The 20,414-nt window shown below is 38.3% G+C and overlaps 1 protein-coding gene across 6 annotated transcripts in view; it reads right to left on the minus strand.

The window, feature by feature from the left end:
• LOC121439592 (nuclear receptor coactivator 1) overlaps positions 1 to 20,414 on the minus strand; it is a 222,209-nt gene that overhangs the window by 150,134 nt on the left and 51,661 nt on the right. For 4 of the 6 annotated variants that reach the window (XM_041640118.1, XM_041640121.1, XM_041640124.1 and 1 more), the window contains exon 2: positions 11,508 to 11,642. The exons of 1 other annotated variant lie outside the window; for it this stretch is intronic. The gene's annotated coding sequence lies outside the window, so the exon portion shown is untranslated. Of the gene's footprint in view, positions 1 to 11,507; positions 11,643 to 13,154; positions 13,234 to 20,414 lie in introns of those variants that run through there. One more of the 6 variants, XM_041640119.1, reaches the window with a different exon arrangement.

Raw genomic sequence — 20,414 nt, forward strand, 5'->3', positions numbered from 1 at the left:
GGGAGAAGATCTTCACCAACCCCGCAACAGACAAAGGTCTGATCTCCAAAATATATAAAGAACTCAAGAAACTAGACTTTAAAATGCTAATTAACCCAATTAAAAAATGGGGCACTGAACTGAACAGAGAATTCTCAACAGAAGAAGTTCAAATGGCCAAAAGACACTTAAGGTCATGCTCAACCTCCTTAGCGATCAGGGAAATGCAAATCAAAACAACTTTGAGATACCATCTTACACCTGTCAGAATGGCTAAAATCAAAAACACCAATGATAGCCTTTGCTGGAGAGGTTGTGGAGGAAGGGGTACCCTCATCCATTGCTGGTGGGAATGCAAACTTGTGCAACCACTTTGAAAATCAGTGTGGCGATTCCTCAGGAAATTCGGGATCAACCTACCCCTGGACCCAGCAATACCACTCTTGGGAATATACCCAAGAGATGCCCTATCAGATGACAAAAGCATTTGTTTGACTATGTTCATAGCAGCATTATTTGTAATAGCCACAAACTAGAAACAACCTAGATGTCCTTCAATGGAAGAATGGATGAAGAAAGTGTGGAATATATACACATTAGAGTACTACTCTGCAGTAAAAAACAATGACTTCACGAATTTTGCATGCAAATGGATGGAAATAGAAAACACTATGCTGAGTGAGGTAACCCAGACCCAAAAAGATGAACATGGGATGTACTCACTCATAATCAGTTTCTAGCCATAAATAAAGGTCACTGAGTCTGTAATTTGTGATCCTAAAGAAGCTAAATAAGAAGGTGAACCCAAAGAGAAACATATAGTTATCCTCCTGGCTATGGGAAGTAGACAAGATTGCCGGGCAAAAAACTGGGATCTTGGAGGCGGGGCAGGATGGGGGTAAGGGGAGAGGGGGAGAGAAAAGTGAGAAGGGGAGGATGGGGGAAACTTGGGGAAACGGGTTGATTGGGATATAGGAGGGTTGGATAGGGGAGCAGGGAAGCACAATTCTTAGTTAAGGGAGCCACCTTAGGATTGGCAAGAGTCTTGAACCTAGAGTGGCTCCCAGGTGCCCCGGGCGATGTTCCCAGTTAGTTCCTTGGGCAGCTGGGGATAGGGAACCTGAAATGACCCTATCCTATAGCCATACTGATGAATATCCTGCATATCACCATAGAACCTTCATCTGGCGATGGATGGAAATAGAGACAGAGACCCACACTGGAGCACCAGACTGAGCTCCCAAGGTCCCAATGAGGAGCAGAAGGAGGAAGAACATGAGCAAGGAAGTCAGGACCACAAGGGGTGCACCCACCCACTGTGACAGTGGAACTGATCTATTGGGAGCTCACCAAGGCCAGCGGGACTGGGACTGAATAAGCATGGGATGAAACCGGACTTTCTGAACGTGGCAGACAATGAAGGCTGATGAGAAGCCAAGGACAATGGCACTAGGTTTCGATCCTAATACATGAACTGGCTTTGTGGGAGCCTAGTCTGTTTGGATGCTCACCTTCCTGGTCTTGGATAGAAGTGGGAGGACCTTGGACTTCCCTCAGGGCAGGGAATCTGGACTGCTCTTCATTCTGGAGAAGGAGGGGGAATGGAGTGGGGGGGAGGGGGAGAGGGAGAGGAGAGCGGGGGGGGGGGGGGGGGAGGAGATTTGTGCGTGGAGGGGGAGGGAGATGGGAAATGTTTTTTGCAACAACTAAAAAAAATAAAATAAACAAAAAACAAAAAAAAGAAACTCAACATCAAAAACAAAGTATGTTACCACAATGTCTGACATATAGCAATAAATATCACCTATCAGATTTCTGTTTCACTCATAATAGCTTTCTGTCTTCTTGTGCTCACTCCAGCCCACACTCTATATCACACAACTACACTTCTTCACTGAGGGCCATCTTCAAAGTAACAACTGTTTCAATATCTTGACTAACTAACAGCTAACAGAAGGTAAGCTAAACACCTCTTGAATATGTTTATTCTTGCGTATTAGACTTTGGCTTCCACAGAGTCCAGACACTGTAAAAACAGCATTTCATTTTTCCTCTAAAAATTTTTATTTAAAAAAAGAGAGCGAGAGAATAAGCTCCTGTCATAAACATTAGTTTTGTCCTTCACAATAGTGTCTTATCTTACCAAAAACCTACAGACCCCTTTTTATATTCAATTTCAATGCTACACTTCCACTCAAGAATTTTAATTGTATACTTTGGAATATGAAAGAAATTCTTCTTTATAATCTGAAGTTTTCAGGTGCTTTAATGTCATTTTTCAAAAATACCATTAAAGATAGTAATAGATTTCTTTGATTTATCACCATACAAAAACAGGTGCAGTTGAGTTGCAGGGAAGAGGGTGATAGTGCACAAAAAAACAACACAACTTTTCCTTACCTACACTAGGTCATCCAAGAGCCACTTTCTAGAAACTTCAGGAAAGAGCTGTGACTGTAACCTCTCTCTTTCTCTTGCGGATGAAAACAAAATTCTTCTTTCTCAGAGTCTGTGTCTTCAATCATAGAGCTTAGCTATCACATCAGCACCTCGTGTTGCCCTGTGCAATCCCATTCTGTTAGTAATATTAGTCAACCTCTCTCAAAGTCGATTCAAGTTCTTTAGAAAGAGCACAGCACTTGTGCATTGAAATCACTATGACACATCTTCATATTTTCCCCACATGCCCAGGCCTAGAACTTTCTAATTTACCAACACATATTTTCTTTTACAATTTTAAATGCTAAAGGAAAAAGAACATTTTTTAAACAGTGGTATAAAGTAGTTGTTTCTCAAATGGAAAAGTATATTTACTAAATACATACTCTATGTGCTAAACAGTGTAGTAAGTAGATTAACTTATTTTATCTCAAGTAGCAAGTAGGGTGCAATTATGTAACAGGTGTGGGAGTTATGAAGAGGAGGTGTAATGTTATATACAGTCACAAAGAAATTCACCAAGCAAGACCAATAAGACCAACAAGTAACTGAAGAAAACTGAGCCACAAATAAGCTGCTTACAGATCAATGGAAAAACATATTTTGAAGCTATAGATGCTGCTATAGCACACTTGACTCTTTAATTTTCTCCTACATACTAAACTAATCCTTAGTTTCTTAATAAATTCCTTGTATTAATAAAGGAATAAGGTCAACAGACTTCTGTATTCTCTAAATATTAAGACATGTTCCAAAAATTAAAATTACAAATGAAAACTGGTCTTTTAAAATTGGACTCATCAACTAGCATACTGAAAAAACAAATATAAAAGTAATTAAATATAATAATTAAAAACAAGTGATTAGAATTAAAAGTTTCAAAGAAAGTTGCAAAACTAGAGAAGTGGCAGAGTGCAAGGCTGGGAGCCCTGGGAGTGAACCCAGCTCCACATACCGCAGCTAATTAACTTTTGGCAGTTGGCATCTCCTCGTCAGAGTTCTAGTGAGAGTCTAGTGAGTTCATCTGCATAAAGTGCTTAGAATAGAGCCTTAAATAATAAATACTACACAGTCAATCTGTCCTTTGTGAGAAATATCTTTTTTACTGAATACTCAAGAAATTATTTGAATTAAGAATTCAGTTCATTGCTACATGAACATAACTGAACAAAGAACAATTTTTGGACCTTTTTTTGTCATACCCTCCTCCCTTCCATCAGTACATTGTCCCAAATCACAAGCACCTATTCTAAACAATCAACTGTCTTAGAGCAAATCTCATTTATCTCCACAAAAGACTCCTTTGTACCCTGGGTAACAAAGAATCAGATCCAAGGCAAACCTTCTACTTGTGAATATTTCAATGTGACCCCCAAAATATCAGGAATGTCAAAATACGACTGTACTTATTATATTTACATCTAAGGATAATTCTTGAACATCAAATATCCAACCAGTATTCAAATTTCCACAATTGTGTCATAGACACTTATGGACAAAATATGACCATCTAAAAGTTCAAACATTGCCAGTAATCTAACATTTTCTCATTGGTTCCTTCTTTTGCTCATACCTTATTTGCTGAAAGGCCTATAGTCCAAGGAGTTCTCCCACTACTTCTATTTTGCGGACAATATCCAGTGTATCATTTCATATGTTACCCTATTCCCATAAACTAGCAGTTAGAAATAGAGACTTGATCAGATTCGGGTTTAAATTTAATTTGGGAACAAGGTTACTTCACAGGAAGGTTGCACTGTAAATGTCCACTAAATTTTCCTGTAATGCTAGTGGCCATTGGTGACCTGTGCTTAGGATCAGGCATTTGTTCTAAAATGGGGGAGTTCTGCTCTATCACCCTTTCTTCTTCTATTAACTAGAATGTTCCAAGGAAAAGAAACTTCTTCTCAGCCACTATTCGGCTAGCCTGAACTAGGGCTGGTTCCTAAGTACGCTCCAAACAAAACTAGGCCTAGCAGTTTGTCAGCATCTTAGGAACTGACATGGAAACGTATTCCATGTGATCCATCATTGTGTTGTTATGCTCACCAATGCTCAATCATCTTTGACCAGCCAGGGCCCACTGACTCTGCATCTGCATTGTTTTGCCAAAGCTCTAATTGTTTTTGTTTTGTTTTGTTCTGTTTTGATAGCCTGTGGTGGGATTTCAATAAGTTTAGCCAATGACTTTTGAGGCAACAAATGCTAGGGCATAGTCTTGTCTGCCTAGACACAGCTTAAAAGCTGAGGAAGAGGGTCTTTCTTGCTCTCAGCTCTCTTGGGTAGTGTGAGCTGAGCAGGCAGCAGAGAGACAGCTTGCGGTTGGTGCTCTTCACCCCTGGGCAGAACTACTGGATAAAGGCAGATGGATCAGTGGCTGCATCCAATTGGTTCTCTATCAGTGAGCATTTGTCTCTATCCTATACCTAAAAAAATTCTTGAGACCCTTTAACAGACTCTAGTGCTTTCATGTAACAATAGCCTCATTGCAAAATATTTATGATCACAGAATCAGCTTGAGGTGCAAACCAATCTTATTCAGCCTGTTTCTTTTTTATTCTTTATTTTTACTAAAGTAAAAATTTCAAATTAAAAATCACCTGTGTCAATAGACTGGCTATTATGGTGGAACATGAAATGAGACATTAAGATTTTTTCTTACATCTACTTTCAGCATTCTGTTGAATTCTTTTTTTTTTAAAGCATTTTATAGTAAAGCTGAAAGTTAGATGTTTTAATCTGAGTAACCTAGATTCTGCATGTGAGAAAAAGCATATGACATTTGTCGTTTTGACCCTGGCTTATTTCACTTTATATGATGGTCTAGGGCCATCACTTTCCTGCGAATGACATCATGCCATTCACCTGTTGATGAGCATCTAGGCTGCCTCCATCGTTAAGGCTATTGTGGACAGTGCCACAGTAAACATGGACATGAAAGTCTCTTTGCTGTCTGCTGACTTGGATTCCCTTTTGTATACATCCAGGAGTGGTATAGCTGAATGTACTTCTATTTAAGTTTTTGAGAAACTTCCCTATAGATTTCCATGGTGACTGCACTAAAAATTTACATTCCCACCAACAGTTTGCTCCACAACCCCTGCTCCCCACATCAATAATTGTATGTTTTCTTGATGACAGTCATTCTTACTGGGATAAGATCGAACCTCCATATTATTTTGATTTGCGTTCTCTTAGTGTTCAATATGGTGAACATTTCCTTATTTACTTGGCAATTTGTACTTCTTTGGGGGACTTTCTATTCAGTCTATTCAACCATTTATTAATTAGATTATTTCCTTTAATTTTTTGAGTTCTTTAGGCTACCTAGATACTAATCTCTTGTCAGATGTATAGCTGGAAAGTGCCTCTTCAGTTCTGTGGCTGAGTCTTCACAGTGCCTCTTTCCTCTGCAGTGTGGCCGTGCGTTTTTGTTTTGTTCTGATACAATCTCATTTGTCCATTCTTGCTATTCTGTTATTAACTCTTTGGGTGTCCTATTCAGAAAGTCTTTGCTATGCCTATATCTTCAAGTATTTTCCCTTACCAGGTTCAGTTTCAAGTTTTAAATTAAAGCCTATATCCATGTTGAGCAGATTATTATACAGGGCCAAAGATGGGAATATGGTTTCATTCTTTTACATGCAGATATACCAGATATTCCAACACAGTTTGTTGAAGATGCTATCTTTCTCCAATGAATGGTCTGGGAACCTTTGTCAAAAATCAGATGACTGTAGCTGTGTGGGTTTATCCCTGGGGGGGTTATTTTATTTTTTATTACATTGGTCTACATGTCTGGTTTTGTGCCATTAACATGCTGTTTTTTGCTCTGATGGCTCTGTAGTATAATTTCAGATTAGTTATTGTGATATCTCCAGAACTGTTCTTTCAGCAAAGGACTGCTTTAGCTATTGATGCTTGTTTGTACTGCCATATGAATCTTAGAACGGTCTTTTTTCTATTGGGAAGAATATCATTAGAATTTTAATTGTACCGAATCTTAGATCATTTTAAATAAGTAGCTATTTTCACAATATTATTTCTGCTAATCCAAGAAGCCTTTGGATTTTCTGGTATTCTCTTCAATTTCTCCCTTTCCCTCCTATTCCCTCAGCCCCAATTTTCTGTGATTGGGACTGTTCTGCCTTCTTCCTTGCCATGCGTATTATTGGCATTCTGAAAAGTTATTGATTTTCTTTTGTCAATGTATCCTGATACTTCACTGAAAGTATTTATCAGATCTAAGAGATCTATGGTAGTGTTGCTACAGTCTTTTATGTATAGAGTTATACTGTTTACAAATGGGGTAATTTGACTTCTTCCTTTTCTGTTTGTATCTCTTTTATTTCTTTGGCTTGATTTAGTGCTCTAGCAAAGACTGTGAGTACATTATATTAAATAAGGACATAAAAAGTTGGGCACCCTTGTCCCATCCCCCACTTTAAAGGAAATGCTATAAAGTTTGCCATATATATCATTTATTGAGACCCAGTCCTTCTATTCCTAGTTTCTTCAGAACTTTTATCATGAAGAATGTAAAATTTTGTTAAATGCCTTTTCTACATCTACTGAGAACATCTTGTGACTTCTGACCTGAAATGTATTTATGTTTTGTTTGGGTTTTGTGTTGTTGTTGTTAAATTGCTGATTAGTATATGATTTATTCTTGCATCTCTTAAGTAAAGTCAAAGTGGTTATGGTGTTGATCTTCTTGATATGTTCTTGAATTCAGCTTATAAGTATTTTACTGAGAGCTTTTGTGCTTACACTCACTAGTAAAACTGCTATACAATGTTCTCTTCTTGTTGCTAGTTTTCCTGTCCTGCTTCAGTGTCTGGATGACTCCCACTTCACACAAGAGCTTTGCTACTGTCTCTTCCATAGGCACGTGAAGACAGCTGGTGTTAGCTGGTGTAGAATACCACAGTGAATACACCTGTTCCTGTGCTTTTCTTTGTTGAGGGTTTTCTTTATTATTGCTTCAATTTTGCTGCATGTTATAGATCTGATTACAAGTTGTATGCATATGTCCTCTTGATTTAATTTTAGTAAGTCATATGTGTCTAGATTTTCCAGTGTTTTGGACTACAGGTTTTCAAAGAGGTCTCTAATTGACCTCTGCATCCAGTAGAATATGTTCTAACAGACCCCTTTCAATCTCTAACTTTATTAACTTAGGTCTTTTCTCTGGTTAATTTGGCTACAGGTTTGTTAATCATTTTTTTAAATACTTTGTTTTATTCATTCTAGTATTGTTCTGTTAGTCTACATTTCAGCATGGTTTTTATTATTTGTTTCTGTATACTAATTTGGATTTTGCCTTGTTCTTTTTCTAAGGTCTTTTGGTACAATCATTTAAAGTTATTTGAGTTCTCTCTGACTTCTTTTAAAGTTTTTATTTATGTTTGTGTGGATATATGCATGTGTGTGTGCACAGAGGTCAAAAGTTAATAGCAGGTAGCTTCCTCAACCTCTGCACCATAGTTTTTGAGAAAGGCTCTCTCTTGTATGTGTAGGTGCATGCCCATGTACACGAACGTAGAGGCCAAAGCAAGACGCTGAATCTTGCCATACCACTCTGACCTGCAGCCTTGAGATAGGGCTTCACACTGAATGCACAGCTTGGGTTCCTGAGCTTCAGCTAGGCTGGCTGGACAGTAAACCCTTGGGATACAGGACAGTCTCTCACTGAACCAGACACTCACTGATTTGATTAGACTGACTGCTGGGCAAGCCTTAGGGAGCCTTCTCAGCTATAAACTTACCTCCTAGAAATGCGTTAGCTATATCCCAAAGGTTCAGGTAAGCGAACTTCCCTACTGTTATTTGACTTTAGAAATTTTTAACTCCCTTATCTATTTTGATAACTTTGTAAAATAATCAAATACAGGAAAATAGTTAAACTCTTAGAGATTGAGTTATTCTGTGGTATAAATCAGATTTTTCCAAAGTCCACATATTTCTTCTTTAACATCAAGACTTGTGATATTAATAAAGCTATAAATTGAGACTGCATGAAATACTAAATCAGGCCCTCTGAAATAATAAAAATAAATTTATCACTTATAAATAAATATCCAATTTACCAAGACACAAATTCATAATGAATAAACATTTTCACCTGTGTCAATAGCAGACAATACCATGGCAAAACATAATTCTATAGTTGCTGACCACTTATTTCTTTACAATTTCTGAAAAGATATGGGTTTAGTGGCCAAACACTGCTTACAGCCTCAATTTTTACAATGCTGAATCAAGATGGAAATATATTACTGAATACTAATTATTTTCCCTGGAAGAAAGCAGGATATGAATTGCTATCACGGTGCAATCTCTTTTACTCAACAATCCAAGACGCCCTTTCTTGTAGTTTTTTGGTAGTTGTTTGTTCTTTGAACTGAAGGAACAAATGCAACTTCTCTGGGCTACAAGTGGCTTTAAAATAAATCAACCAATCAACCGGCCAAAACAAGATTCAAACAAGAAACCTTTGTACCTTCAGTCTTAGCCAGTAACACCTAAAAGAAGTGTTGTTATTTTATCAAAATATCAGAGCTTTCCTTCTACCAAAAACCAAAACACCCTACAGCATGCGTGTAGCAGTAACAGCTTCTCCAATGCGATGGCTTTGATAAGACATTTTTGACAAAAGCTCATTTTACTTTCTCTCCAAGCATAATATTTATCATTAACTTTGAAACTGGTTTTACAAGCTTCTCAGTCGTAGTATGTACTGAGATGTTTTGTGCTAAGAAAAGGAAATTTCTAGATACTTTAGTAGTAGGGTATTCTGGTTTTAATGATAATTTCATTAATATCATTCCAAAATCCATTTATATTGTTTTATACACATATTTTATTTTTTTAGCACAAGTCTAAACACTAATTATTACAAAGCTAAGAAGTATGAATTCAATTTCCCTGGTGCCAGGAAAGGCACAGCAGCAGCACAGCACAGGGCTAGACCTCCCATCACCTACTTTAACAAAATCTGTCTCCAACTCTTTACTCAGTCCAGACAAGATTGTTTTAACAGGTAACATTGTAGCTGTGAAAACTGTAATAAAGAACATATAATCTGGATAATTTTCTATGGCCTTAACTCATTCTCTCATGTTTTAATGATTTCACATAACTGGAACCCACCATGCAACATAATCCCACAATCTTACATTCTAAATTTCTCTAAAACCTTATCAGAGGGTACATACAGTTCAAAGGTATTACGGAACTTGCAATTCTCTTTGTTTTCAAAACAAAAGTAAATATGAATACAGCTATAACCTTGCTATATTGAAGAGGTATCTGAAACTGACATTCAAATTCACTAGAAAGAAATAAAAGACGGTAGGAGACAGCTCTTAGACACAGTCTCATTCTGAGATTCCTGGAGGCAGGATCACCATTTTGGACCGAGGTAGAGATAAGAAGAACCAGTGACTGGCTGTTTTGTTTTTCTGACCTCCCAGTTGAACCCCAATTTCTGTATCTGGGTTTTGATTAATTATGCTACATTCAGCATCATTTATAATAAAGGACTAGAGTAATTTACATCTTTCCACAAATCTAAAAACCATTTTTATTGTTGTTGTTTGTTTTGTAAAGCTTAAGGCATTCAAGTGATATGAAGTAAATTAAAAAGAAATATCACCTAGAAAAAGTTAAAAGTTAACAATGGCTCTAATAGTAAGACAAACCATATGCTGATTTAAAATGACACACACACACACACACACACACACACACACACAAATACACTTGGAAAGGTGGAATGTACCTATCTACTAGACAATAGCACACTTTCTACCTGATATGAGCTAGCTTTTCCCTCTTCTGGGAGGGAATTCTTTTACAACTGAGGTAAACAGGATTGCCACAGAATGAATTCCCATTCTTTTTAATATGCTATTTTCCATATTTTCTTCACAAAATAGAAAAATATGGACTTAGTCCTACTAATAGGTGAAACATTATTCTCAGTTTTTTTACCTTTATATTCTAACAAAATACTATTTTCCAAATTACTGTTAAAAGAGACCTAGATATCAATCAGCTTTGCTTATCCTAATATATTCTTTCCATTTATGTAAAAAAATAAAGAAAAAATTTATATTTAAACAAAACACACAAATAGCTCTCTTCTGTTTCTAATTTGTACATAGATAACTACCGTTGTGTTTATTTCCTTTGATAATTCATTCCTTTTGGGGATTAGTTGTCTTATGTTATTCTCTAAAGTGGAGATCCGCCCCATGTTTTAGAAGTCACTTGACTCTCTAATTATATATCTTGCCTTTCTCCTCCAAGTGAAACTAGTCCACCAGATCCAAAGGTCCCACAGGAGTAACAGTGACATTTCTGGTGGCTAGAAAATCCTTAACACTTAGTTTAAGAGAAAAGAAAAAAAAGTGTCTAACTAAACCATGTTATGATCATTACTAAAGGCCTCACTATGAATGACCAGGCTCTGTTAGGACACTGGATTTAGCGGTTAATGTCAAGAATCATGGCATAATCAAATAACCATTAAATTGACTTTCTTTTTAGTTTTGTGGAAACAGGATCTCACTGTGAGGCCAGGATGGCCTAAATTTCATGATGATTCCCTATCTCAGCCTCCTAAAGGCTGGGAATGCAGGTAGGCACAGAATTCTCAGGTAACATTACTCCAATCCTAGTATGGCTTACTGAGTATAAATTAATCTTCAGTCTATTTCTTAAAGAGTGGAGTAAGGCAGGCCATGGGGAACAGTGGACTGGTATTTAAAAGCTAAACCCTTGCTGGGCTGCAGTGGCACATGCCTTTAATCCCAGCACTCGGGAGGCAGAGGCAGGTGGATCGCTGTGAGTTTGAGGCTAGCCTGGTCTACGAGAGCTAGTTCCAGGATAGGCTCCAAAGCTACAGAGAAACCCTGTCTTGAAAAACAAAACAAAACAAAACAAAACAAAAACAAAAACAAAAACAACAACAAAAAGCTAAACCCTCTAACATGTAAGAACAGTTAAACTTCCCAAACTTACATATAGAACATTATGAAATCAACACCAGCAAGTCAAGTTAAGTAAAACTGTGCCTCAAATACCTTTAAATAGGGAGAAATTCTGAATGTTGATGTCTTCATTAGGAAGCAAGGTTTCCTCCCACGAGATCTTGTCTAATGATCCTTGGTTTTATCATCAGATCGGTTCCAGTTACATTTTCATTAGTATGGACAGATCTAAAGCAGAAGAAAAAAGGCACATTTAGGCCACAGAAATCCATTAGGCACACAAAGGTTCTTAGATGCTCTAATTGGATAAGAATGCCAATTCTCATTGTATCACTACTGCAGGTGGAAAAGAAATTAAATCCAAGATTACAGGAATAACAGAGAAATATATAAAGTTGATGGGAAGTTGACTGCTTTTTTTTTTTTTTAAAGTTCAGGTCCCTTATGGAGAGCTGCAGCAAACTGAGTTTTCACTGATGTCCCAAAGAATCAAAAGGCCTCAGACTACACCAACACAGAACTGCTGAAGTCATCCAAGCAACATCCTCTACACCCTGCCCCAGGTAAAACCAAACAATAAAAAGAGACAGAAGTTCCAGAATAAAAAAAAATTAGGGATAGCAAAGAACCCAGTATTATGGCTAGTGTTCATATTTGGGCCACTGGTAATGCTGACTGTCCCTACTTCACCTCAGAATTACACCAAGCAGTGGGGACCTTACAGGGAGAGCTTTCTTAAGAAATGTGAGTCCTAATGGCTTTAGTTTAATCACTCAGGGAGAAGTCAGCATGCTAGGAATCTAACCCTGCCAACTAACTGAGCTGTATACCAACCCTAAGAGCTAACTCTTCATTCACATTCCTCTAAACCACAAACAGATAACCAAGCTCCAGAGATGATCACTCTATTGGGTCAATTTAGGACCCTGGGCTACTTAATTCCTTCTGTGGTTCCCAGGACTAACGTTCAGCCAGCTGTATTTGAACACTAGCCATCTGGACAACTACCTTCTCTCCTATTTTCATGCCCACAGTGTTCTCTGCTTTTTCACCCACCCTATTTATTCCACAACTGCTGTCCTTTATTCCACACAAATGGGCAAGTGTCTGAAAAAAGCGTTTCGCATCACTAATAAACAGGGAAATGCAAATCAAAATCACAATGAGTTATCATCTCACTTCAATAAGAATGGGCACTATCAAAAAGACAAAAGACAGCAAGTGCTGATGAGGATGTGGAAGAAAGGGAACCCTTGTACACTGCGGTTGGGAATGCAAATTACTACCTCCATTATGGAAAACAGTATGGAGATTCCTCAAAAATTAAAAATAGAACTACCATATGATCCAGAAACTCCATTTCTGGATCTATATCCAAAGGAAATGAAATCAGTACATCAAAGAGACATCTGCACTCCAATGCTCATTGCAGCACTATTCATAATAGCCAAGAAATGAGAACAACCGAAGTGCCCATCCACTGATGAATGGGTAACGATAATGTGGTGTACACACCCAGTGGAAACAGACTGAAATCCTGTCATTTGTGACAAAATGGCTGGAACTGAAGATAATTGCATTAATTGACATAAGCCTGAAGGATGAGTACTGCATAATCTCACTCACAAGTGGAATATAAAAGTTGATCTTGTAGATGTTAAGAATAAAATGGTCATGACTAGAGGCTGTAGAGATTAGGAGCAGAGAGCGACAGGAAGAGACTGAGCAATACATACTAACCTAGATAGAAATAGGAAATTCTGGTGGTCTGTCGTACAGTGGTGTTACTGTACAGCATTGTAGTATACACTTCAAAAAGCTAGAAGAAAGAAATTATTAAGTGTTTTTACCATAAAGAAATGATGTTTGGAGAAATAAACATTTAACTTGACAAAAACATTACATAATGAACATATACATGTATCAACACCATTGGACCCCTGAAGTTTCCTGGTTGGAAAGCTCAGGTTATGTGGCAAGTTTCAGGCCAATGAGAGATCCTATCTCAAAAAACAAGGTGGACAGTATCTGAGGAACAACAGCTGAAGTTCTACTCTGTGCTTCACACTCATGTGCACACATGTATGTGTGCACACACAAACACACACAGAAGAGGGAAATTGCCTGATGCCCCACAAATAAGCACAATTTTTATATTTTCATCCATCAGTTAAAAAGATACATTTAAAAATTCTACCTCATAGTAGGGTAGTGTTGGTATACAACTTTAATCCCAGCACTCAGGGTGCAGAGGCAGGTGGATCTCTGTGAGTTCAAGGCCAGCCTGGTCTACAAACCAAGTTCCAGGACAGCCAGGACTGCTGCACAGAGAAACCCTGTCTTGAAAAACCAAAAATAAGTTAATATTATTTGTACAGTTTATGTATAAATTTAAAAATACATGTATTAGATTTAGGGAAATGGGCCAGTGGACCAAAAGCTTGCTGTACAAGCACTGGGGACCTGAGTTCAGATCCCCAGTACCCATGTAAAAGTTGGGTATGGTGGTGAGCATCTGCAAGCCGAGTAATCAGGGCTAAAGTCACAGTTCTCCAGAACTGACAGGCTAGCCCAACTAACTGAACTGATGAGCTCCAGGGTTGGTGAAGAGACCATGTCTTAGAAAAATAATAATGTGAAAAATACCCAACATTGGCCTCTGGCCTCCACAAGCACACACACATTTGCATGTATGTTCATATATGGATACATACATGCAAGTACATACATACATGCACCAAACACATATAAATTTTAAAAACCTAAAATGTTTATTCTATTAATAAACAAGTTTCCTTCTATACCGTTTTATCTTTTCTTTCAAGCTGACTCCATGGGTCCATTTGAAACTTATTAACTGCTATTCACACTGAAAAATAGAGGGATAATCCTCAAAGAAACAGGTCTCAAAATCTGAAATCATTAACACTTGCTGAGGGTTGATTTCCATGGGCTTGAGACAAATGAAACACAGTATACAAGAGATAAAGGCCAGGGATGTTCTGCTCTACTTGGAGGGTACAGTAAATGCTTTGCTAAGGAAGTAGCCCCCCTGATTAAATTTACATAAATGAGGCAAATAAAGAAAAATGAAAGCATTGTAGAAGATCAGCAAGAAGAGACATTTGAAATGGCATATACCTTATCAAGCACTCTCTCTGATAGTTGAAATAAGAAATGTCCCCAACAGGCTGGTGTGAATGAACACTTAGTTCCCAGGTGATGCACTGATTAGGAAGCTTATAGAGTCTTTAGGTGGTGGAGCCTTGCTAGAGGAAGTACATCACTGGAGATGGGCCTTGAGAGTTTATGCCTTTGCTCTATTTCCTATTTTCTCTCTCTGCTTCCTATGTATAGATAAAATATGATCAGTCAACTTCCTGCTTCTGCCACCATGCCATACGTTTCCCCATGATGGACTTCATCTCTCTGGAACCATAAGCTAAAATAAATCCTTTCTTCATTTAAGTTGCTTTTGTCAGTATATTTTATCATAGCAGCAGCAAAGTAATTAATACAGAAACTGGTACCAGGAAACAGCGTTTGTTGCTGTGAAGAACCTGCCTATGTTGTTTTTCAGAAGAATGTGAAAGACTCTGGAACTTTGGACTAGCAAAGCTATTGAATGTTCTGAGCTGAGCTTAGTAGGCCATTCTCACAGAAGCCTTGAAGATAGTACTGCTGAAGGTAATGAAGACAGTGGAGGTCCGGCTTATGGGGTTTCTGAGATGAACAAGGACTCTATCAGCAATTGGGCTAAAAGCCTTTCATATGAGAGTTTGCCAAAGAATCTAGCTGTATTCTGCCCATGTCCCGAGAAGCTGCATCCGCTAAATTAAAACACAGAAGGCTAATTTATTTGGCAGAGGAAATTTTAAGATAGCATAATGCTGAGTCTGTGGCCTGGTTATTACTGATTACTCTAACATAGCTATAAAATGAAAAAATAGCAACAGATGTGTCATAAAGAAATGAAAGATGTGTCATAAAGAAATGAAAGATGAAAGCCGGGCGTTGGTGGCGCACGCCTTTAATCCCAGCACTCGGGAGGCAGAGGCAGGCGGATCTCTGTGAGTTCGAGACCAGCCTGGTCTACAGAGCTAGTTCCAGGACGGGCTCCAAAGCCACAGAGAAACCCTGTCTCGAAAAACCAAAAAAAAAAAAAAAAAAAAAAAAAAAGAAATGAAAGATGTACAGTTTGGTGAGGAAGCTGAAGACTATAGTAAAGACGTGTGTTGAAAAGAGGCAGTAATGGTTAAAGAGTTTAACCATTAGAGAGAGCCTCCTGTTCTGCACTGGAAAAACAGAGAAGCTACCCTCAGGGTCAAACCCACCAGTATGCCTCCAACTTATGATGAGAACCCAAGGGATTTCTTGCTCCTAGTGAGGTTTTCATCAGTTTCCGTGTGTAGAAGCTTCTGTAGCTGTTGTCCAGGAGGTCAGGGAACATCCTAAGCTGGCAGGTGAACATGGTAGTCTCATCTATGTGGTAATGGTTCTAGAGACAAGAAACAAGATTGAAGAGTTATGGGTTCTTTCCCCACAGTTTATGAGAGCCACTGAGGCTAGGCAATGTGTGGCAGGATTGGAGTCCATGTGAGTAGATCTTAAGAGGCCATAGGTAAAATCAGTTAATGTGAAGCAGCCTAGATTACGTGGAGTTACTAAGATATTGGAGATGCCAGAACTGTAAGATAAGCACCAAGGAGAAGAGCTTACTGGGAGTTGATCTAGTCCAGAGGGGGCAAAAGTGTTAGATAGCAAAGCTGAAGGGGCAGAGCAATCTAAGCTCTTTAAAACTCAAGACCTAGACACATGACAGGATTTAGTGTTTGCCCTGCTGGGTTTCAGGCTCGCTTTGGTCTATTTTTTTCTCATTGTGTTCTCCACTCCTTTTTGGAATGCTTATGTATACTTTGTATTATTGTATTTTGGAACTATGTGAATTTTTTTTCATTTATTTTTACTTTACAAGGGGTCACAGTTAAGCGATTGCCTTGTATCTCAGAAGACACTTTGAGTTTTGGCCTTTTGAACAGTGGGAAGACCATTAACGGTTACAGGGGATGTTGAAAAAATTGAACTAAATGCATTCTGCATCATGTGTTGGCCATGGGACTGCTTTTTCTTTCTGCTTCCTGTGTGTGGAAGAAAATATGATCAGCCACTTTCTTTTTTTTTAAATATTTATTTATTATGTATACAATATTCTGTCTGTGTGTATGTCTGCAGGCCAGAAGAGGGCACCAGACCTCATTACAGATGGTTGTGAGCCACCATGTGGTTGCCAGGAACTGAACTCAGGACCTTTGGAAGGGTAGGTAATGCTCTTAACCGCTGAGCCATCTCTCCAGCCCCCATCACTTTCTTGCTCCTGCCACCATGCCACACTTTCCCCAGTATAATGAACTCCATCTCTCTGGAACCAAAAGCTAAAAGACATCTTTTCTTCCTTAAGGTGCTTTGTCACTGTGTTTGTCAGTGTGTTCTATCACAGCAGCAGAAAAGCAGCTAATGGAACTCCAAGCATTCCACTTTTACACAGATGCAGAAAGCCACAAAAACATGCCATCCCTGATTGGGGGTGGGGGATCACACAGACATAGACAGATACACACACACACACATTCTCTTATTCTGACAAAGAATGGTGCAAAATAGTACAACCAAGTAAATTTATTATTTACCAAGTAAGTCTAGTAAAATTCCTAGTAAATTTTTTTTCTCCTCCAAGAAATGACTGTAAACTGTTTGGTAAATCACAGAAAAAGAAGAAAAAAAGGTTCAGTAAGAACCTAGCTGAAATTCTAATGGATTCTTCAAAATCTAGTATAAACCAGTATGCCATTTTGGAATAGCTGTGGATCCCCAGACACAAAGACTTAAGTGGAAGACAATCCACGTGCCTCAAACAGGTGTCCTAAGAAAGATTAAAAATATGACAGGAAAGGCTACCTTCAATTAGTAAGAGACCCATGGCACATAGAATCAAGATCTGAGCTCTGGTCTCCAGAACTCAAGAAACAGGCCAGTAATTTTCATGGTGGCATGTGTCTATAACCTTACACTGTGGGTTGGGAAGACTAGCAGATTTCTGAAGCTCATTTTTCAACCAATCAAGCAGAATCAATGAACCTCAGAATTAGTGAAACCTGTCTCAAAAAATAAAAGTGGAGAACAGTCCTGAAAGATACCCCATGTCAATCTCTGACTTCCACATGCATGTGCACACGGGTGTACATACACAGAGTGAGACAGGAGGCCTGAGGAGCCCTGAATTATTAGAACAATACGCAGAAAGAATCTAGGAATGGGTTTAAAAGCTTGCCTGTTCTGCAAAAGGGGGAAAAAGCCTAGAATTTGGAGAAACAATAGAAAACCTTTCACTTTGGTATCTAGGCAAAATTCATTGCTTAAAGGGAGAGTAAAATCAAAATGCTTAAGCCTCTGGGGAGGGGATGTGGTTTGGAAAAAACTCAGTGTGAGAAACAAAGAATACTGTTGCTAGGGTTGAGGAACAAGGAAAGGTAATGGGTAAGGAATGCTGCACCAATCACAAGAAGACATCTAATATAACTAGGGGAAGGGTAGGGGGTTCCTGTCCAGGACTAACCACAAATAAATAGTAGAATATGACTTCCATAAGGGAACGAGAACAAGAATGCTGACAAAGCCCAAACCTCAATGCCTGACTGCAATTCATTCCAGACCAGAACAAAGAGAAGCCATATCGATCATTAGGCGATGGACAACATAAAATGCAATCCTCTGTGGAACAGATGTGTGAAGACTGCTGGAAGGTGAGTGGTGCAAAACAAAGAGGGCAAACAGCATGCAAGGCTGTGTGCAGTGATCTAGACACAGTGAGCAGAAGATAGTGTTTAGGAAGGTTAAAGCCAGGGGTAAACTAAAAGTAATGACTGCAAACCCAAACCCAGCTCAGTTCCTGACACAAGGACTCAAGGCACAGCACAGAGGACCAGAAGAAGAACACCCGCATCTCCTCTGTCCCTCTGCAAGGACTCACCATAAGGGAAAACTTAGGATGCATGAACAACAGCAAGAAAAACAGACCTTTAGGGTGGAAGACGAGGCTCAGCAGGTATAGGTGCTTGTTGCTCTTGCAGAAGTCCAATATTCAGTTTCTAGCATCCACATTAGGTTGCTCACAACCTACAACTCTAGCTCAAGGGAATCAACACCTTTTTCTGGCCTCCATAGGCCATACATACACATACATACACATTAAAAAGTAATATTAAAGGAAATCTAAAAAAAAACCCTTCTACTAAGATTAAGAGATAAAACTACCAACAGAATCAGAAATGATAACGTTGTTGAAACCATAGAAGACTTTCATGTAACCATAATAATAGACAATCTAGTAAAAACAAAAAAGTAGACCAGTAAGTATGAGAAATGTTAAAGGAAGTTAGTTCTCCATGCAAGAGCATAATACCAGGTGAAAAACAAAAACAAAAAACAAATGAGGGGTGCTGGAAAAGGAAAATAAATATAAAAATATTTTTCCTCTTATTTTTCTTTTTCCCATTTTTGTATTTTTATGAGTGATGTGCATGTTTGTGTACATGTTTACAGGTATGTAGGCATACTTGTGTGTGTAAGTGCACATGAACATTGTTACTCATGTATGTTGGAGGCCTGAGGCTGATGTAGGGAAATACTATCCATCAATCTTCCATCTTATTCAATGAGGTAGTCCTCTCAAACAAACCCAGAGCTTACCAATATGGCTAGATTTGCTAGCCAGCTTGCTCTGAGGATCCTCTAGGGTCTTTGCCTTCCAAAGCTGAAATTCCAGGCAGCTGCCATGAGCATCCAAGATTTACATGGGTACTCTGGTCCTCATGATTGTAGGGCAGGTTAACTAGCCACTAAACAATCTTCCCAGCTCTCCTCTTATTTCTGTTCACTTGAGGTTATAACTAATTAAACATAGTATAATATACTGTAGGGTACAAAACATATAAAGAAATTTTAAAATGTGCTATAGCATAAAATGGAAGATTAAAATGAGACCAACTTGCTATAAGTCTATCATATGACATATGGAGTGACATTATTTTAAGCAAGATGTGAAATGCTGAAGACATGCATCTTTTTAAATTTGTTTTATTTTGTTTTTGAGGCAAGATTTTACTATATAGTTTTGGCTGTCCTGTGATGGGGTGGCTTTGCTGGGACCCAAGATAAAAGGTGTGCACCTCCGTGTGCACCCTCTCTACACCTTTTCCCACGGGACATTGCTATGCTTGGATTTCTCATTTCCTGTTTCTTGAGTTTTCCCCTTATAATAAATAAAATATAATTGTTTTATCCTTCGCTAGCCTGGTTATTTCTACAGTCATGGAACACACTATTCAGACCAGGCTAGCCTCGAACTCTCAGAGATCCACCAGCCTCTCCCTCCTGAGTGTTGGGATTAAAGGTGGCTAAAATATTCCATCTTTTAAAACTTTGGACTAATAGTTCTCACCAGGAACAAATATTCTCCCAACATCACCCTACACACACAAAGAACTTTTAACAAAGCCTACATACACATATGCATAACACACACACACACACACACACACAAACAAACAAAAAAGACAAAGAAATAAAACAAATTAAATGAGAGTCATGTGCTCAAATTAAATCAAGGGCCTCAACATAGATTTCTACCATTCAAAAGATACTATCCTAAAAACATAATGTTAAGCAATAAACTAGTTGTAAGATAAATATTTGATAAAGAACCTGTTTTTAGAATACAATGAATTGTTTAACACAGCAAGAAAATAAGAATCCAATAAAGTAATAGGGAAATATCTGAACAATGCAAAGATGACAACTCTCAACACATAATCTAGATAATCCAACTCAGGTGTTTAATCTCTCCCACGACCCCTTTGCCCATTCCTGTCTAAATGTTTAATTCAATATTCTGGTTCAAACGAGGAAATATGCATAAATGAAAAACAGTATTCTCCCTTAGCT

This window comes from Microtus oregoni, unplaced genomic scaffold (genome assembly GCF_018167655.1).
Source record: "Microtus oregoni isolate MIOR12 unplaced genomic scaffold, Mior012 000062F_ref0000492, whole genome shotgun sequence".
In the NCBI taxonomy this organism is placed as follows: Eukaryota; Metazoa; Chordata; class Mammalia; order Rodentia; family Cricetidae; genus Microtus; species Microtus oregoni.